Below are 20399 nucleotides of genomic sequence, written 5' to 3'. Positions count from 1 at the left end.
TTCCTTTGGTATCATGAAGAATCTATGTGACACTTGCTCTATCAGCAATGCCATATTGAAGTGAAATAGCTCCTTGGAGACACTCATCTTTGCGACATGGCGACATGTTCCAACGTCAAACAAATCTTCCATGCATCGTTTCCTCATAGTAGGATGCACCGGCAAGTGATAAAGATCCTCACGTGATCCCGGCACATGACCTTTGTGCCCAACATGAACCCTTATCCTTACACTTTCCTTTATATCATAGACGCGTTGAATGACGATAGTAAACGGGCATCCACAGTTCTTTGATGTGCGCAGTCTTTGATGATCGTGGCCCTTTCTTCGTGCCTCCCCATTGCGATGACACACAAGTTGAATGAAGCCCCTCGACGACAATGATTGCTGCTCTACCAATCTATCCTTGTGCTTGATAGCAATAGCGTTGATCACATTTTAAATATCATCCATCAGCTTTGTATGTTCCTCAACACCACCTTCATCCTTGCCGGGACTCTTTTGTCTGTCTTGTAAACCCGGGCACTTTTCTGTGGAAGTGGTGTCATGGCTCTCCAATTCCCCCAACCTGGGCAACGATGCACAAACACATAAGCAAGTGGGATTCCATGCTGTCTAATACTTGTGCACCATGTACATGCAATGGATGCCATCGTTGCCCGCAAGCATAAATGGTCGTTTGAGTGGCATGCGGAAACAATGCTTTCCCAATCTTCTATACATGCAATCAACTTTCCATTCCCAATAACAAGACGCGAAGATCCACCTTGGTCAACCATTACGTGTAGTGAATCCCTCATTCTTGCCCATTTTTTCAAGTCTAGCACACCTCGCTTGTCATGGGCTTTGAGAGCACTTATGGTAATCATTTGGCCACTTTCGATAGAAGCTATCATAAGCGCGTATGTTTGTCTATCAAAAGCAAAGTACCTAGTTGATGCAAAAGCAAATGCATCCAAACACCCACTTTGATGCTCTCCAAAGAACTCTTCCACCTCATCCATATCACTTGAGTTTCCATCCGAAGCGCCAACTGCCCCTCCCTTGGACTCGTTCCAAGCACCATCAAGCTCCCCGAAGCTCTCATTGCCTTTTAGCTGCAAGAGCAACCCATTCAGATCCCACCCCCAAGGCCCCCCAACCGCTGCCCCTCCACTGGCGGAGGCGTGCATCTTCGTCAACACAAAACACCCACCTGTGCCCCCCGTTCAGAAGCCCGGGTTTACCCCTACACCTGCTCTGTTGCATGACCTTCCCCAATTCAGATATGAAACTGACCCGCCACCCCACCACCCCACCTTGCATGAAGAAATCCCTTTCGGCGCCCTAACTGACAATCATTGTCCGCGCACGGAAAGCTGCCCCGACCACCCACCTGCCCCTTTATCCACGTGGCACCTCATCGCCCGAGGCCACGTCACCCGCCCGGTGCCACGTCGTCCCGCCATTTGGCGCCCGGGTTTACCTCCTACCCCGAGCCCGGCCCCGCCACGCGGACGATCTAGATCGTCTCGCCGATCCCGCCTCAGTTCCGCACCGTCGATCCCATGAACGAGCTTCTTAAATGTACATGTGTATATAATCCTGAGGGACTACGGGCGAGCACAAACATGAAGATGAGTTTCTGATGGTAAAGATGAATACACATCATCAACATTCTGACAATTTTTCGGTGGTGATGATAATGATGATGCATCGCTTTGATTATTCCTGATCCACATGTCAGAGATGGAGAGAACGTAGGACGTATCCCTCAGCACCATTTCAATTAAATAAAAGTTGTCTTTGATACCAAATCTTAGGGCCCTTCTGCAACCACAAGCTCTCTACCTCAATACACAAGACAAGGGGCTCCTCTTGAGCCCTAAAGCAACACAAAGGCAGGGTAAAGGGGCCAACTTAAGGCCGCCTAAGCGGCATGGAAGATTGCAAAAAATTGCTGCACCAAACTAATCATGCAATGGCACAATAGAAGGCCCGTGCTCATTGCTACGACCAACAAAAAGCTCAATGTGAGCAGCTCATCATCGACGTCGTAGAACAGCAAAACATCTTCTATGTGTAACAAAAATGGCCGTGCAAAGCAAGCCGCTGCAGGGTGAGAAGCGAGCCAATGGGACAGCAAGGCTCAATCTCGCAATCCTATGAAAGAGGTTTGACCTCAGTCAGGCTAACCACAACAACACTGGCTGCTTGATGGCTCATGACTGGTTTGTTTCCGTCTTGCTCATTGGGGTAGTCGTGCCCCTCTTTCAGGGGGCGGATTTTTAATGGACCCTTTACCCTAGGTCTATAATGCATCTCAACTTGTAGAGCAAGTATAGGGCTCTACAACCAAAACGAAAGAGAACAAGATCTTTCTAGGTCGTACCAAAAGAAACCACAATTGACGTACATACGAGGGGTTGCACGACTCGTAAAAAAACCAGGATAAGTCTCAAGACCACAAATAAATCATCATGAAGTGGCTCAATGGAGGCCAAGTGGCTTAGCAACCACAAGCCCATTGAGGGTGCTCACATGACACCTTGCTAGTGTATAGATCTGACCAAAAACCAAACCTTGCAAAACTCATCCCTACTGTGCATAACTTGATATGAACCGCAACCCACTGCTCGTAAAAACTTGTGAATAATTTTACTTGTTGCTAAACTGTACTCAGCCCAAAAAAAGACGAGAACAAGCCCACCTTGGAGTTAATACTGATCAGAGAGAGAGAGAGAGAGAGAGAGAGAGAGAGAGAGAGAGAGAGAGAGAGAGAGAGAGAGAGAGAGAGAGAGAGAGAGAGAGAGAGAGAGAGAGAGAGAGAGAGAGAGAGAGAGAGAAGCTAATACTAATCAAAAGACAAGTCCCGAGTTCAAGGCTTGTGACTGCTGGCGAGCACAAACATGAAGGCAAGTTTTTGACGGTAAAGATAAAGACACATTGACATATTAACAATTTGCAGGTAATGATGATGATGATGCATCGCTTTGATTTAAAGTGGTACTGCTCGTTCACATGTGTGATTTGAGGAGGAATGTATGCGATCACAATTATCTTTTGTAGGGTTTGGAGTTCGTGGGCGACCTTCCATGGAGCCACATGTTAGAGGTGGCAAGAACGTAAGACGTATCCCTCAATACCATTACATTCAAATAAAAGCTGGCTCTGACTCCAAATCTAGGGTCCTTGTGCAACCACCAGCTTTATACATCAATACACAAGACAAGGTGCTCATGTTGAGCCTTGGAGCAGCACAAAGGCCAATTCTATAGTGGCCAGCTCCTCACCTAATAAGTTGCTACAAAAGGGTAGAAAAAAGAGAGGGTTTACACACCTCAATGTGTAGAGCCCGCATAGGGCTCTACAATGAAAAAATAATGAGAACAAGAGCTTCGTAGCTCATATAAAAAAAAACACAACTGGGGTATATATGAAGGGTTCGACCGCTGGCAAAGAAACCAATAGATGTCTCAAGACCACAAAGAAATCAACACACTCTGGCTTAATCATTATGGAAAATTTGGACTCTCAAAGGGGCCCTATAAGGAGGTTTGACTTTGCCTCTCTTGTCCAAAGTGGGCAACCCGGTGAGGTACATAAACGATTTGTTAAAACCCTATCAGCATATCATTGGAAAGATCTTAGAAATTAGGTTCTAAATCCCCAAACTCCAACAAATTTGGAGTTGATTTCTAGAAGTTATGACCTCCCCACTGAAGCTAAAATGTGGGGAGAGATTCCATTTATAAGACGAAATTGTAACATAAAAAAATGGAATCTTCTAGAATATAAAGAATCTGATGCCATGCTATATATGAATGGATAGATCTCGATGAGTATATTTTAAATCCAAAAGTTTCGACAAGATTTGATTTCATTTGTAAATTTTTTACCATGCGCCCATTTTGAACAAGAGAGAGAAAGTCAAAGTCCTTATAGGGCCCATTTGAAAGTCCAATATTTTCTAATAGGAGACCAGACAGCTTAGCAACCACAAGCCCATTGAGGGCACTCGTACGACATTCAGGTATGTACAAATGTGACCAAAACCTAGCTTGCAAAGACCTTGCAAAACTCAGCCTTGCTACATATAACCTAATCTTACCACAACCCATTGCAGGTGATAAAACAGATCACAAAGCGGTGTGAGAGATCTACTATAAGAAAGGGAGTTGAATGCCTTTGGAATAGCCACACATCAACAAGCATTTGTGAAGAGAGAAAGAATTGGGCACACAGGTATCACCGCAAGTGTTACCGCGGCTCTCATCTCGCGAAAAACTCCGTGGGTATACGCACGGGTATGTAGTTTAATATTGCTACAAAAATTGCCCCACTCATAGCCTCGGTGATAGCCGCGTGTATACCCTATACGCAAGTTATTAAAAAAATATCCAAGGGTCTCGGATGATTCAAGTACCCATATGTGAAGACTTTGCATCGTCAAAAGATCCTTGGATATAATTTTTTTACATAGATATCACATCTATTTCTTATTTGAGATTTAACAATATCAAACAGTTTTTGAAACACTAAAAACTTAAAAGCAATTTATTGAAAATTTTTTTTATTGGTATCGAGAGTTTGCAAAATGTATACAAGGCCTTTTAGCCAGGCATAAAAGTGAAATATTTACAAGGGTTCTTGGTCAGCCGTTCATAATGTGAGGGGATATGTTGTACGAGCGCTCTCGGTCGGGCGTTCAAAATGTGAGGGGATTGTGTTAGTAAGTTAGTGACCCTCACCGTCACCCTGGCTGCCCTCATCGTCATTGCCCTCATTAGGGCCACCTCTCGAGTCTACAAAAATAACAAAGCAAACCACATAATTAGTAAACATTAAAATAAGTAAACAACAAAATAATCAATTAGTTAGGCTAACTTCGTACTTGTGTAGTGGTCAAGGTGTCAATGAGAGCGTCGAACTGTGCTTGATGAATGTGGCCTTGTTGAAGCATCCATAGGTAGGTATTTTATTCATCATTGTGTTTTTGATACTTCACCACCTCCCTTGACACTCAATGTCTTATGATGTTTTCCTGCCTATTAAGCATTATTTATATTAGTTTACATCAAGATTATGGTTCGAATAAAAACAAAAAACGTTACTTACCACTTAGTCCTTCTAGATGTCCTTTCTGCCAGAACCCCAACTGTGAGCTTGTTATCTTGCCCTTGCTTGCCTCTGTTGAGGATGGTCGACTCCACTATCCCTCTCTTGGAGGCAAACTCCCACTCTATATCATGCATATTGGCACCCTTTTTTTGGAGATTGGGATGTTGCGTTGTTGTTTCGTGGCGTTGCGAACGATGGAACGTTTATTACGAAGGAAGGTGTTGATAAAACCTTCCATCCACTGCGTGGTAAAAGATTGGCCTTGGGGATTAGGAAATCATGACTGCATTGTATCAATATAATTTAGGTACTAAGGATCTTTTTGCTTGCAGTCGATGAAGAAATTAGTGTAGGCAGAATGGATCAAGCTCTTCAAGTGATTGTGGAAGAGCTTGCCATTGTTTATGCTAAGGTCGGGGGTGTTGTCCTAATGACACCTATAGTATATGCCATCATCATCGGCATCTCGAACGTCCACATCAAAACTGTACCCCAGATCAGGCAAGTTAGTGGAAGATCCTCCCCCACCTCCTCCTAAGCAAGCATCAAAACAAGAGCCTCCCCCTAATCCTCGTCTCCGTTGGCTGTAAGTGGACCCTCGTCAGCCCCCAGAGCCACATGAACTATATCGCTCACTCTTCCCTAAAGAAGATCAACGACCACGAGTGCTAGCATGGCATGGTGGTCGTAGCGGGGAGGGTTGATGCAAGGGAATTATAGAAGAGGGTCCCGAGGGAAATGGTGAAGGAAATGTAGTAGAGGGGGCCAAGGGAAAGGGTCAAGGAAATGGAGTGGGGGGTGCCGAGGGAAAGGGTGAAGGAAAGGTAGTGGAGTCCTGCAAGCATGAGCGAGGGTGAGAGGGAAATCCCATACTGGGACACCTGATGTGGTGTATATGAAGAAGATCTCTTGCAAAGCTCGCTCATACTCTTGCCACATGAACAAGAATGAGGCTATGTGGCATAGGGACCAAATGAGGAGGAGGACATGGAGAGGAGTGGTCATAGGGATTGGATCCCACGGTTGTCCTAAAAGAGCGGAAGAAGTATTTGTCTTTCCCGGCCATGTCACAACTCAAAAAGAGAACTCAAATACAACCTAGACATACTAAATGGGCAGCCCATTGCATGCAAATAGGCATGCCAAAATCCCTCTAATAGAGGGGATATAGCCATGCCATAATCTAGGGGTTTTGGGCAGCCCATTTCGCCCCTCTATTAGAGGGGTTTTGGCATGCCTGTTTGCATGTAATGGGCAACCCAAACATGCTACCCACCATTGAAGGGGGTGAGAAAAATAGGGCCAAAAAAACATGAGCATGGGGGACAATTCATGGGCTCATATGAGCCTATAACTAGACCAATTTAAGGCAGGAGATTGGGCCCTTTATTAGAGGGATTTAATTAGCTGCCCATTGCATGTGATTAGGCATGCAAAAAGCCTTCTAATAGTGAAGCCAAACTCATGCCATTTGTCCCCTCTATTAGAGAGGTTATGGCATGCCTATTTTCATGCAATGTGCTGCTTGTTTGGGAGCCCATTGCATGAAAATAGACATTTCAAAACCCCTCTAATAGAGGGGACAAACTCATACCCAAAACTATGGGTTTTGGGATGAGTTTGGCCCCTCTAGTAGAGAGGTTTTGGGCTACCATTTTACCCCTCTATTAGAGAGTTTTTGGCATGCCTATTTTCATGCAATGGACTGCCATCTTGGGAGCCCATCACATGAAAATAGGCATGCCAAAACCCGTCTAATAGAGGGGCCAAACTCATGCCCAAAACTAGATACCCAGGGCCTGTTTTTTTTTCTAAATATTGAATCACTTCCCCCTTCTTTTTGCCGACCTACTCTCCCTCCACTTCTTTTAAGAAGAATTTCATAGTTGATTTTAATCACTCTCATTTTTTATCTTTAATCTCTTGTTTTCGTTCCCTCCCTCCCCTCTCGCATTTTGAAGATGCAAGCACCAACGTGGGACGAAGATGGACCAGACAATGCGGTGGAATGTGATCAATGGTTGAATGACAGGTTGTTGTGTCCATGCGAGCATTGCAAAAGGGCCATTCCTAGTCTCCAATGAGTCTATTTCAAGCATGTCAAGGACTATGGAATGTGGTACAATCCACGAACAAAAAAACGGATATTCGCAAACTTTTGCACATGGATACCGCTCCTCAGTGGAGTGTTGTGGGAGGAGGATCTCGAGCAAGGAAGTCAGAGAGACTATTGCAAGAAAATAGTTTTTTCCCACCACCAACAATGGGTGAGAGTTCGAGATCCAGTGCAGGTGATTATGCGGAGGAGGAGATGACATATCTACCGCACCAGATGGAGGAGGATACAGATATGGAGAATTTGGTTGCTAAGCTTCTCGCTCTCGCGAGGAGGGTCCATGTGACAATGAAGATTGTGGATGCAAAGAGACTGCACAAAAGGATGAGGATACTCTTTTGGTTGCAAGCAGGACACCTATATATCCCAGACCTTCGTTCTCTATTCTTCATGCTTTGATAGAGATTTTGAATCTACAGGTCATGTGCAATGAGAAATACAAGCATTGATTGTCCTTTAAGGTTAAGCAAACCTAGATTTTTGCAACCTGTTTTCAAAGCTAATAGATAAATAAACTTTGCAACTAATGGTTAAATAAACTTTGATTTTTGTAGCCTGTTATCAAAGCTACTTCCAAAGGGTCATAGGATGCCACAATATAGACACACTGCTTGTAAATCTCCCATAAATCTGTTAATGTGATAGGTATGAACTACAAAAAGATACATGCATGTGTCTATGATTTCATTGGGTGAAAGCATGTTTAGGTGGTCCAAAAAGGGCTATCTTGGACACTTCTTTTTAAAGTAGTTTTTGGGAACTTTTGAGTCTAGATTTGTTTTTTGGGGGAGGAAACTCAATGATAAGTAATGAAGATGGGGGGAATTTTTTTAAGTAGAGGGGTATGCATTTTTTACCATCCCCGGTAGTTCTTGGACATGTTGGATGTATGAGCACCCCCTTTGTGATCTCCTTCTATGCATGGTGGTTAGCACAAAGCTACAGGTTTAGGGCATTCTCTGTGCGCGGTTTTTGCATAGAGCAGCGTGCCTTTCTCTCCTTATATGTGTGGTGTTTCTGCAACACATTCCCTTTGTTTCCCTTGCGTGTGATTCTTTACTATGTGTGCTTAGTTCTCCATCTCTCTCTCTCTCTCGATATTTTATATATATATATAATAGAGAGAGAGAGAGAGAGAGAGAGAGAGAGAGAGAGAGAGAGAGAGAGAGAGAGATAGGATGGAGCCTTCTTGCCAGTTAGGTTGTGAGTGTCTATGACATTTTTGGTCTTGTTGATGCATGGGTTCTTCATGATGTATGTTCATGCGTTGAGCTCTTTTTCTTCAGGTTTGCTTGATCCGGCTCCGTGCCCACCAGTACAAAGTCGAGTAGAATTTCTCGAGGAATTCACAGGATGTTACGCAATTACTGGGTGGCAAAGAAAAGGGAACAAAGAGAGAGGCAAATCAAGAGACACTTTGTGTTGAAAAGCGGAAAGATGTCCAACTCGATGAGAAGCCAAAAAGGAAGATTCTTCGTGCCATGTCAAGGTGTTGGTAAGAGCACACGCAAGGATTAACAACAAAAATCCAAGGAGAGATTTTTGAACAGTTACTCTAGCAACCAGTATTTTGCAACCTGCAGAACTCGGCACATTCTATACAAAGAGCAGTACTTTCCAACATGCACAACACCTTGTAAGAAGTCAAGGTCCCGCACTCAGCCATGAAATTTCTTTTCAAGAGGGCAATAGTGATGGAATGCATTAATTTGAGAGATAAAGTAGATGCACCTCCCTTTATGGATAGAGCACTTGCAATATCATTGGGCATACATAGAATAAACATCGGTTTTTCCAATGCACGACTTCATTTAGAGGATGAGAATAGTCCTTTTCCAGTCTTATCATGTCAACGGCAAGCTCATCGTTCTACAAACATCACAGAGGAAATTAAGGAGCTTGTGTTTGGTTTTCGGATAGCAGAGAGCCGTGTCTCTCCAAATAAGAAGGACATATGCCAAAGGCGTATCGGTAGAAACACTGCTCTCATGCATCCATTGCATTTGATGGATCAACCTCAGGTATTATGAACTATGCACTAATACTTTGTCAAACTATAACAACTGTCAAACTGTAAAAAACCACTTTGAAGTAGTATATTGAGCCGTGTTCACCACTGTCAAATTGTAAAAAACCCCTTCCAAGTAATATATTGACCAATTTTCACCACTGTCAAGCTATCACAATCACAATCAAATGGTAAAAACCATTGCCAAGTAGTATAATGACCACTGTTCGCCACTTTTAAGCTGTCTGAACCACTTTCAAACTATAAAAAACCTCTGAAAATTGAGAAAACAATTGAAAAGTGGTTTAATCTCCCTTCAAGTACTTTGCAAAGCAGTTTAAGTACTGATAGTGATTTGAAGTACCTAAAAAATGCTTTCAACCCCCTTCAAGTGGAAGCTTGTACTTTGCATGTGCTAAAATAGTTTGTCACTACCTTAAAGTATTTTAAAAACCAGTTGCAATCTGCCAAGTGCTAAGGTGAGCACCTACGTAAGCACTTGGAAGTTTTCAAACCACTTGAAGGTGATTGAAAGTGAAAAACAAACCACTTGAAAGTGGTTTAATGAACACTTTTAATCTTTTTTAGGTGGTTTGAAATCTGCCAATTGCTTGGGTGAGAACCTTGAATATTTCAAACCACTTGAAGATGATTGAAAGTGGTTTGACGACCCTTTTCAATCGCCTTTAGGTGGGTTTAAGTGCTTCAGGTGGTTTGAAATCTTCCAAGTGCTTAGGTGAGAACCTATATAAGTATTTGGAAGATTTTAAACCACCTAAAGGTGATTGAAAGTGGTAAACAAACCACTTGAAAGTGGTTTGATAAATTTTTTCAATCACCCGAAGGTGGTTTAAAGTGCTTCAAGTGGTTTCAAATAGTTCTTCAAAGCCACTTTCAAACATCAAAAACCACTTCTAAGTGGTAAATGTTCCTCTTGAGTGCTTTTACAAACCCAAGATTTGGGTATTATCCAACTGAAGGTGATTGAAAGTGGTAAACAAACCACTTGAAAGTGGTAAAAAAACCACTTCAAAGTGGTTAAATGACCACTTTCAATCACCTCTATAGGTGGTTTAAAGTGCTTAGGTGAGAACCTATGTAAGCACTTGGAAGATTTTAAACCACCTGAAGGTGATTGAAAGTGGTAAACAACATTTGAGAGCCTCACGACACTATGGGAGTCCTTTTTGTGTCCTAAACTAGAAAATTCCATGTTTCATTTACACATCTGCTTGATGGGAAGATGTGATCAGTGTGATGCCAAACAAATCACATGTTGTCTTCTTGAAGTACACAATGACAACTTTCAGGTGTCTACAAATGTTTTTGTTGGTGTGGAGACACAATCTATAGATGAAGATGGCCAGCACCAGAAAAGAAAAGATCTTGTTATTTAGCAGATTGGGTTCTCCACTTCCATTTCATTCATGAAAGACAAGCTGACCAAGTTTATCAAACATAACTACATCTACAGATGTCTGGCCAACCAATTCAAAGAGTGTCTACAGAGTTTTCCAAGTAATGCCGTTGTCTCTGTCATCGACTTTGCAAAAAATTACAGTTTTAAAATTCAAAATGAGATCCAATCCATGCACTGTTATTCTAGTTAGGTGAGAATTTTGGTCCACATCTACTATGTGCACTCGACAATGGGCGACATCATAAAAATTCTCCATTTTTATACATCACATGACAATGTGCATGACACATTGTTCGTTCAACACTACTTTCTTTTGCATGACCAGGGTTTTTCTTTAAAGCGAAACTAGGTATGGTCTGATGGTGCAGCATCAAACTTCAAAGCACGATGGCCTTTCTTCTTTGTTGCAAGGTTTTCTCATCTTATTGAGCTTGAGATGATGCACAACTAATTTGGGTCAGTTCGCGGAAAAGGTGAACATGACGATGCATGCGCGGTCATAAAGAGGGCATTAACCAATGAGCAATTGAAGGTGGATGGACACCCCGTGTATAATGTAGCAACAATGATCAATTACCTCACCCTAATGAACAATAGGAAAGACGAACAAGGTCAATAGGGTCTTTTGGGAAATCAAGGTGGGTGATGTGCTGAGAGAATATAGAATGGGATTGCAAGAAAATAGTGGATCACGTTTGATGCATTGTGTGAATGGTTTCTTTTCTACAAATACGATTGCACTGATATGTAGAAATATTTGTCCTACTTCTGTCATGCTTGTGTGAATGGTCAATGGAGAAGATGTGCAAACAAAGGTCCTGTAGAAGCATGGTAGTACTTAAGGAAGTGACGAGGAGATTGATGCACTATGTATGCTGGTCATCATGATGATTTGAGCGACGCCTTATGAGTTGGAGATAGATTTGCAGTCAACACTGAGGAGGAAGACTCTGATTTTTATATACTAAGGTGTTGTAAGGAGAAGAGGCTATCCATCGCAATTCAAAAGAATGTGTGGTACAGTCAGATACAGAAGAACTCCTACTCTATTGATGGGAATTTTTACGATAAAGTCGAGGGACGCTCCGATCGATATGTGTTATTAGATGATAGGCCTCCTGCTTCCATGTACTCACACCTAGTTCGATGCCTTAAGTTCCCCTTGTACCCTAAGAGAAATGAGCCTAATGTCTACACTTTGAGTGACACCATGTATGAGCACATCTACAATAGCATGCCTCTGAAGCCTATTTAAAACACATTGATCTTATAAAGTATAAGTGGGTACCGCTTTCTTGTATTTGTTACTCACAAAAACCTATGTTCCTCATCCAAAAGCTGAAGCGTTTCTTGCACTTTTTCATTTTTTCGAGTACATGTAGCTTTTTTCCATCCACTTGCAAGTGCTTCAAACTACCTTCAACTAGATTTTACAAAAATATATGGCCCTTTAAGCCACCCAAAAGTTGTCAAGACACCCTTATATACGTAGTTTCAATATCATTGACCACCTACAAGTGCTATCTAAACCACTAGCAAGTGGTTCAGAACCTTTTCCAAACCACTTTCAAAGCAAGTGCAAGTGGAGGAGAAGACCTAGCAAGTGATCTAGAAGGCCTTTGCAAGTGCTTTAGAACCACTTGCTTGTATACATAGCTTTGATCTCATAGACCACTTGCAAGTGCTATATAAACCACTAGCAACTGGTTTATATAGCACTAGCAAATGGTTTTGAACCACTATCAAATGCTATCTAAAACCACTAGCAAGTGGTTTTGAACCACTATCAAGTGCTATCTAAACCACTAGCAAGTGGTTCTAAACCACTATCAAGTGCTTTCTTAGCCACTACCAATTGGTTTTGAACGACTAGCAAGTGCTATCTTAACCACTGCAAGTGGTTCTAAACCACTGGCAAGTTGTTCTTAATAATTGGCAAGTGGTTCAGAACCACCTGCAAGTGCTATCTGAACCACTAGCAAGTGGTTCTTAACTACTGGCAAAAGGCTATCTTAATAGCTGCAAGTGGTTCTGAACCACTGGCAAGAGGTTCTTACCCACTGTCAAGTGGTTCAAAACCACTGGCAAGTGCTATCCTAACCACTAGAAAAAGGTTTAGAACCACTGGCAAGTGTTATCTTAACCACTATCAAGTGGATTAGAACCACTTTCAAAGTGCTTGCAAGTGGAATAGAAGACCTAGCAAGTGGTCCAGAAGGCCTTTGAAAGTGGTTCAAAACCTCTTTCAAGTGGTTCTTAACCACTTGGTAGTGGCTACCAATTTACATAATGCAAATGGTTTTCAACCACTTGCATGTGGTCCACAGTTCACAAGTGGTATAGCTTGCACTTTTGCCCATTAACCACTGATTTTTATCTTCTACAAAAGCCCTAAGAAAAACTACTAAAAAAATTTAAAATCAACTTATAATAAGATCTTGCAAGGCACACAACAAAAAGGTTGATTGAATAGAAAATCATGTTGATACATTAGAAATCGGTATAGAATTCCGCAATACAATGTCCGTTTTTCCCATCTTACAAAACAAAATAAGTCGTGATCATCACGAGTTACACTATCAAACTCATCATGGGTATCTATATACATGATCACATGTACACAACTCTTAAGATTTCCGTTGAGATCGGAGATCAGAAGGCGGCCTTTTATAACGTGGTTGTGGAGGTGATGGAGGTAGCGCTTTGCCTTTCCCGCTTGATAATTTTTCCCTCACAGATTCAACATTTTGAAGAGTCTGCCACCTTCTTCTTCTAGCATCCAGTTTACAAGCAATGATCAACTCCGATCAATTTTTTGTTTCCTTCCACTCATGGGAAAATGGAAAAACTTCATGATGCATAATTTTCTCCCATTGGTCTTCTGTCTGGTCCTCTAGAGAAGGCAAGATAACATAGGATTCTTCGTCGTTCAAGCACCACTTGGGATAATTGTTATCTAGCAAGAGGGTGTTATCTTTGTTGAATTGTGGAAACTCTTTCCAAAAAGTGTCCAAGACTAGAAAGAGCATTTGTTCCCCTTGCTCATCAAGCCATGAGCTTCTAATGCATGCCTCCTTTGAAATCCATCCATTCAAGCACCTGTAGGCCTAAGGTAAACACAATTCTAACCTCTTTCTAGGTCTCGGTAGGGGCTTGCATTTGAGACGTACACTTTAACAATCTGGCTAGCCCCAAGAACAAACCACTCTACAAAATGGTACACATGGTGGTTTAGATTATTGTCCTGCTTCACCTTCCGAAAGTGCAACATGTTCACATTAGGCGGGCTTTCCCTCTCTCTTGTCGTGAGTGACAATAAGCAGATCATTATTTTTAATGATCAAGGCAGGCCTATTATCCTCCCAAAGGTGAGGGACACGAAACTGAGTTACTAGGGGTGCTTCCCGATCAAAGTGCCCCAAGTCTTCTTGGGCACAATGCCGGTGCCCAACATTACCAAGCACTTGTATTGTTACTACAACGCCCAAAAGACCACACCTAGTAAATTGTAGTGAAGATTGACACCATGAGACAAAAAATATATCTTATATTCAAAATAAGTAGATAGCACAAAAAGCACATGGAACTTAAAGTTTGCAATGTGCACGGATTTTGGGGGTCTTGATTAGTATTTTTCTTCGGATTTGGATGAAGCACTCCTTCCTCCTGTTGTCACTTGCATTTCTTCCTCAGGGTATCTGCAATTACTATAGTAATGTCTCTTTATCCTTTGCATCCTCCACTATTTCCGCGCTTTCCAATTCTAGGATCACAATAAGGTTTAGGAAAAAAAAAACGAAACCTGCTCAAAAAAAAATGAAACACTACATACATGCACTTCATTACCTTCTTGGTTTTCGGTTGAGAGCTTGCTGGAGTCATGTCCAATGGTTTCTTTGCCATGGTTCTCAACCACAAAGCGTTCAAACTTGGGGTCCTTCACTCTATCCCCACTTCATCCAAGAGCCTTGCCATGCTGAAAACCCTAAGATAGCTCTATGTTGTTCTCGTCAAGTTCTAACCCTTCTGTATTGTTCTCGTCAAGTTCAAGTAGACAAGAACTTTTATCAGTATTGGTTTCTGTGAAGAAAAAAATCATGTTAAGGGACTTATCTGATGACTAGTGGATTTGATCCGAGTAAAGTGAACCCACCCTCCGGCTCTCTGTACTCAATTCCGAGTGCCAAGAACTTGGCAATTTCTGGAATCTTTACTGTGCACAATGGGTGAGTGCACTCTGCTATATTGCCGCATAGAACTGCAAAGCAAAATGGGTGACATTTGTGTTGACATTCTAACAAGAAGACCATTGCCATGTGGTTAGCTGAGAGGGGTTTCTCACATGCAACACAGTCACCCCCAATACACACAAACGATTTCAAAATAGAGGCTTTAGTCGGCGGTGAAGGGACAATGATGCCTCTACCCTTTTTCTGGATATATTGGATGGTTTTATCCATAAATGATCTTCAAGACATCAAGGTTTCTAATTTAAATTTTAAAGACATATTCCTTTTCTTCCAACCATAGCATAAACAACAACGGAGAGTAAGATCATTTAATGCTTGGATGGACTTAAGTGCACAAGCTTGAATGCTTCTATTCAACTTCTTCTAAAGAATTCAAAGCAAATTAAAAAATGATTGATAAATCTTATCAAAACACTTTCTAGGCATTTCTAAGCGCTTTCCAACAACTTGTTTAGCACTTTTTAACCATCGATTGAGCACCATTGAGCACTTTAGGGCACTTTCTAACCACCTGGTCACCACTTTCTAAGCACCTAGTTACCACTTTCTTGGGAACATAAAGCATTTCAAATCACTTTCTAACAACCGATTTAGCACCATTGAGCACTTCAAAGCACTTTCTTACCACCAAGTCACCACTTTGTACTCCTTGTGAGAAGAGCAAGTGCTTCAAAGTGCAAATTGGTTCCTTGAAAGCACTTTGAAGTACTTTCTAAGCACCGTTCAACATTGTGGAGCACTTCAAAGCAGTCTCTTCACTCAATCCTTACCATTTGGTCTAAACTTCATAACCACCTAGTAGGCAGTTAAGAGCTATGTCAAAGTACTCCAAAGTACTTTCAAGGACCCTTTCAACACTTTCTCACCAGTTTTTGACCACCTATTAATCCATTTCAAGAATATTGTAGGGACCATTGAGCACTTCCGAGCACTTTCAAAGCACTTGGTTACCACTTTCTTAGCACCAAAAAGAATTTCAAATCACTTTCTGACCACCTATTGAGAAACAGTGAGCACTTCAAAGCACTTTCTTACCACCTAGTCACCACTTTTACTCCTTGTGAGCAGTTAAAGTGATCCAGGATGCAGATTATTTCCTTGAAAGCACTTTGAAGTACTTTCTAAGCGCCATTCAGTATTGTGGAGCACTTCAAAGTAGTCTCTTCACTCGATCCTTTCCACGTGGTCGAAACTTTATAACCACCATTTAAATAGTATAGAGCTATGTCAAAGCACTTCAAAGTACATTCAAGGACCCTTTCAACAATTTCAAGCACTTTCTCACCACTTTTTGACCACATGTTAAGCACTTTCAAGCATATTGTAGGCACCATTGAGTATTTCAGAGCACTTTCTAACCACCTTGTTACCACTTTCTTTGCACCATATAAAGCATTCCAAATCACTTTCTAACCACCTTCTAAGAAAAATTGAGCACTTCAAAGCACTTCCTTTCTTACCATCTAGTCACCACTATGTGCTCCTTGTGAGGATTTTAAGTGCTTCAAAGTTCTGATTGCTTCGTTGAAGGCACTTTGAAGTACTTTCTAAGCACCATTCAACATTGTGGAGCACTTCAAAGCAGTCTCTTCACTCAGTCCTTACCACTTGGTAAAAACTTGATAACCATCTAGCTATATCAAAGTACTTTGAAGGACCCTTTCAGCACTTTGAAACACTTTCTTATTATATATCAAGCATATTGTAGGTACCATTGAGAACTTCAAAGCACTTTTAGGTGCTTTTAAGGCATTTGTAAGCACTTTCTAGGCACCAGTGAGCACTATGAAGCTTTTTCTAAGCACTTTCTCAGCACTTCCTACTCCAAGTACGCAATTTAGACCTATCTCAAAGCACTTCATAACATGAAGCACTTCTAGTTTGAAGTCTAACCACTTGGTCAACACGTTCCACTTATCTATTGAGAAATTTGGATTTATCATAAAGCAATTCTAGGCACTTTTAGCAACAAGCTGACCTACAAGGAATCCAAATCTTCTTTAAGCCACCCCAAATCAGTAGTGGCACCTGTCCTGGACATCATCTTGGTGATAGCTATGACCTCTACCTCTTTGCGTTCTATCGCCCATGGATCTGAATCCGGTGAGGTCTTGAGCACCTCCAGCTCCTTGTTTAGTTGTTCCAATTCCCTGTAGAAGTCACTGTAAACAAAAAAATGCCCTTTATTTCGAAGCCACAGGTCCCTCTTTTCTTGCAGCTGCACTTTCACCTCGCCCAACAACCTGTTTTGCTCATTCTCCTGGCCCACTAAGTCCCTCTGCCATTCTAAGCACCTGTTGAATATACATTGGCATCTCTACTGCCTGAAATGGCTGCTTCTTGCTTGCTGACATTGTCGATATTGATGACAAGGCATCATCACAGATAGATGCTTCTATTTGAATGACACCTGTCAAGTCATAATTGGTGCGGAGATTGTTGAACTTCAGCTCCAGACCCCCTTTTTGCATCTTGCAGTTTTCAAGGACACTACCACCAAACCTTGCCAATGCAATCTGATGTCCATTCGGATCACTTTGCTGCTACTGGACACCTCTCATACACAAAACCCACTGCAAGTTTTTCTATAGCAGCTCACCATTGGATGGGGTTGCTTGGTACAAAAGCCAGCAGTCGTCAACGAACTCATCCCTCACATGGTTGAGAAATAACTTTGTGCTTTTCTTGTGCAAGGACTTGAAGACACTCAGCAACTCATCATCGAGGATATCTTTATCTCTGAGCTCTTTAGACAGCTTCCCCTCTAGGCTGAGCCCATACTCCTCATGCAGTTACTTGGCCAAGAAGAAAAATCTCAATAGCCGTGGGCACTCCAATGCTGCAAGCACCAGAAAACAGAGCTTGTTGAAAGCCCAGCTTTGCAAACACTGAAACAATGGAAAAAAACAATGCAAAACATACACATGCATACCTTTCAATGACTTGTTGACAGCTTTGAGTTGGATGCAATGCATTCTAGAGTGTCAAGCACAACCTTTACCTCCAATTTTGATGGACTGCTTTGCGTCGCGAGCTCATTGGCTGGAGGGGTTTGATCTTGAAGTTCAAGTTCAGACATTGTGCCCTTCCCAGTCTCGTGCCTTGGTAAACCACGTGAAGGTGACTTCATCTTGCAGCCTACAGATTGATTGTATAGTAAAGAGGATGAGCTTATGAGCATGCAGAGAAAGACTAATGCCTATAGCTCCAAGTGCTACATTATGATGCATGCAAAGCTTGACTTCCGTAAAGCAGACATGCAAAACGAGACATGCAAACATGGAAGCCTCAGCATTTCCAACTGTTTTTGAGCACGACTTGTGACCTCTGTTTGCGGACAGGATGCCTTTTTGTGAGCATGAGGAGAAAGACTAATGCATGCATACAATTCCAAGTGCTACAATATTCATGATGCATGCAAAGCATCACTTCAAAAGCAGCAGGAAAAATGGCACATGCAACCATGGAAACCTCAAAGTTGAAAATGGTAGTAGGGTTTACCTTCTCAATCTGGAAAAGCAAAGGGGAGAGTGAATGAGATGGGTGCAAACCTCATCAATTCAAAATGACAGTAGGGTTTTCTCACTCTGGAAGAGCAGAGGCAACAATGAATGAGACGAGCGTTTGAGATTCGAAGCTCACGGAGATCACCTAGCACGCGGGAAGAATCTGTCAAAAGTTGACGTCGTCCTATGACAAGTCACATCACGCATATCTTGAAACAATGATTGAGCCGCCCCTCCCTACAATTAGTGGACCCTTCCAACTATTAAGTCCATTAACATTTCAAAATTCCCCTTTTCTTTTTTGAATTTATCACAAATTCCTTTCCAAAGTAGTCTCTTGGTGGTACCCCAAAAAGTGAAATAGTGGTACCACCAATACATGCTTAGACTCCATTATCTTCCACAATGAGTAGTATGATCGGTTGGAGAAATTTCCAAAGTGTGGTAAAGAGAGATAAGAAGACCTTCCCATTGATGGAGAGGAAAGAAAGAAGACTCATTTGGTACCAAGAAATTTTTTACAACATTTACCTCTCATCCCACGTATCCAATACATGTTCAAGGCCACAACATTCAACAAAATCCTTGCATGGCATGCCAATAGTCACTCTATGATGGTATAATGCGTGCCCTAGCAGATTCACAAGCATGGAAACACATTGAGGAAAAATGGCCCGCGTTCAAAGGAGACCCACAATATCTTTGTTTGGGCCTTGCAAGTGACAGTGTCAATACTTTCATCACCAACACTACGTTGTGAGCGAGATGGAAACACACACAACGCCTCTATGATCACTCGATACACACTCTTGGGATAACACACACACACACACACACACACACACACACACACACACACACACACTATGGGGCACCACTAGGCTTAGACAATCCACTTGGCTGAGACAAGGAACACACCTATGGAGTGAGACGAGAGAGACTATCCATTTGCCCACTCAACATAGACACACACACACACACACCCAAAACAATCAGCTCAAAAGAGGAAGATTTTTGATGTTTAGATACCATTGATCTTGGGTAAACACCAATGGGGCAAATAGCTCACACAATATGGACGAAATATGCAAGATACAATCACAAGTTGGAGCAGAGGCTTCGCTCACAGGAGTAACTTACACAGCCAAAATAGCAAAAAACAAATGAGGAATTTGAAAAAATGGACAGTGCTATTGCGTTTGGAACGGCCAAAAACCTTAGTCTACAATATCAAAGTGCTCAAATCCGACCTCGGATGAGCAGTTTATGGCCAAAACAGACTCCAAAAACAGCAAAAATTGAGTTGCGGCTGTTTCTCCTCTTCTGTCCACATTTTTTTCTGGTTTTTCTCAGGTTCTTTAGTGTCCACACTTCACTTTATCCCTTTGGCACCTTTGGCCTTTTGATTGATCTTAAACGGATCCTGAACAGGCCAAAAAATGGCCACGCAATGTGTTTTTGTCACCCTTCTACATCCATCCGCACACCTGGCACTCAACTTTTCTCAATAATGCATCCCATAATCATGTGAAGTGGCCCCCAAATATAGTTCTCATGATGACCTTTTTTCATAATTCATCACAAAAAAACACCCACGTTGTGTCCGTACTTATCCATGTGCAAGTCTTGATCCCATTCGTCCTCCTGACGCCACTAGATGCCACTTGACGCACCTTCTTACCTCATGGCGTTGTCCCATGGATAGCTTCCTCAAGAATTTTTACACTCTACCAACTCCTCATTATTATAGAAAAACACATTGATATTGGTAACGATAAAAATTGATGTACTATGTACACGTTGTCCTACCTGTACACATGTGGCCCCAACGTAACCACCTCGATCTGGAAAATGGGCAATCCTTTATTTGATGCACCATGCATGTGTATGTACATATGAACAATCACTTATTCCAAAAAACTCCTAACATAATTTTCCCATCCCCTAGCATGTTAGATCATTCATGACCAGCAGCAACAAAAAGAGATATGAGACTCGC

The sequence above is a fragment of the Adiantum capillus-veneris genome, chromosome 26, assembly GCF_014529385.1.
Source record: "Adiantum capillus-veneris isolate H3 chromosome 26, ASM1452938v2, whole genome shotgun sequence".
Lineage (NCBI taxonomy): Eukaryota > Viridiplantae > Streptophyta > Polypodiopsida > Polypodiales > Pteridaceae > Adiantum > Adiantum capillus-veneris.
Note: the sequence above shows the minus strand (reverse complement) of the source record.